The 1,650-nt window shown below is 39.2% G+C and overlaps 1 non-coding gene across 1 annotated transcript; it reads right to left on the reverse strand.

The window, feature by feature from the left end:
- Nucleotides 1-441: 441 nt before the first annotated feature.
- Nucleotides 442-549, reverse strand: LOC117997550. The gene has a single exon (XR_004675849.1). It is a non-coding gene; the product is annotated as a U6 spliceosomal RNA (small nuclear RNA).
- Between the last annotated feature and the right edge of the window lie 1,101 nt (nt 550-1,650).

Below are 1,650 nucleotides of genomic sequence, written 5' to 3' on the forward strand. Positions count from 1 at the left end.
TGCTCTGTGTAAGTCCTAAAGTTCAGTTAAGGTTTCCCTTTACAGTTTATTTCATATGGACCTCTTTCTACCCAGAACTCTTCAAAACAATGCCCACTTGGGCCACACCAGTCCAATTTCTCCTTTGATACTTTGTAGTGCTTTTTTGCTCTGCTACCTACATTTCAAAGAATAAAGGTTTTGTACTCTGAAGATTTCTTTTTAAAGCCCTTTTAGGGCAGAGATCTATTTGATATTACTTTAGAGCAACCCTCCTGAACCAAAGCACTGCATATTGTGCATTGATTGAAGGATCAATCAACATACCAATAGGAAAGTAGACGATGTACAAATCATACAAGAATGTAGGGATATTGTATGTATATATTTAGAGTTAACACTCAATTGTCTGTGTTTTCGGTGTATGGCAAATAGTAATTTATGGGTGGTAGTAGTAGGAATGTTATTATGTTTAGAGTAGTATGATTTGCGTGTCATCCTTGCGCAGGGGCCATGCTAATCTTCTCTGTATCGTTCCAATTTTAGTATATGTGCTGCCGAAGCGAGCACTAGAGTAGTATGATTTATTCTCAGGTATACATCTAATGAAGAGGAATTGGCCAGACTTTTCTTTTCATTCAATCATTATTCATACATACATTCATTCATTCTATAAATTCTTATCAATTTCCAGTACTGTAGGTCCCAATATCAAAGCATATCTGAGTGTTATTCTTGTTGCCAAAATGTGACATCGACTCTGGATCCAGCTTCTGCTGAGTCAGCATCTGAAACATCTCTTTCATCAGCTCTATCCTCACCTTACCCTACCCCTACTCCTGTCCCTGTAAGACCCTCATTATCACTTGACTCAACTATTGGTCTGTCCATGTCTTCCATCTTGTACATGGTTGTCAGAGTGACATTTTTTTATACAATAAAACTTATCATTAAGCTATTGCTAGTTTCCTACTTATAACTCTTTAATGATCCCCATAACCCACAAGATGTAGACTTCTCAGGATGTATGAGACCTCCCATGAAAAGGCCCTAGCCTCCCTCCCTAGTTTCATATGTTAGAGTGCTCCGGTGGCTATAACAAAGTACCACAGACTGGGGGGCTGAAACAACAGAAATTTATTTCTCACGGTTTTGGAGACTGGAAGTTCAAGATCAAGGTGTCAGCAAGTTGCTTTCTCCTGAGGCCTCTCTCCTTGTCTTTCAGATGCCTTCTCCCTGTGTCTCCACAAGGCTTTTGCCCGGTGTGTATGTATCCCTGGTGTCTCCCTGTGCATCCTAATCTATTCTTATAAGGACCCAAGTCATACTGGATTAGGGTCCCTGCAAATAGCTTCATTGTACCTTAATCACCTCTTTCAAAACTCTGTCTCCAAATAGAGTCACAATCTAAGGTACTGGGGGTTAGGGCTCCAACATATGAAGACACAATTCATCCCATACCACGTGTCTAACATTCTTCCTCCTCCTCGATTAGCATCATCCATGTCTCATATTTCCTCTACTGAATAAAGAATTCCATACCTCAAGCTTTGTTCCATCTGTTTCCTTTATATGAGAGATCTTCTTCCTATTCTAGACTCTTCTTTGTCTAATGAACACTGATAATATTTCAAAGTTTAATTTAGACATAAACCTCTCATTATTGTCTTT

The sequence above is a fragment of the Mirounga leonina genome, unplaced genomic scaffold, assembly GCF_011800145.1.
Source record: "Mirounga leonina isolate KUSES-001 unplaced genomic scaffold, KU_Mleo_1.0 Mir_366, whole genome shotgun sequence".
In the NCBI taxonomy this organism is placed as follows: domain Eukaryota; kingdom Metazoa; phylum Chordata; class Mammalia; order Carnivora; family Phocidae; genus Mirounga; species Mirounga leonina.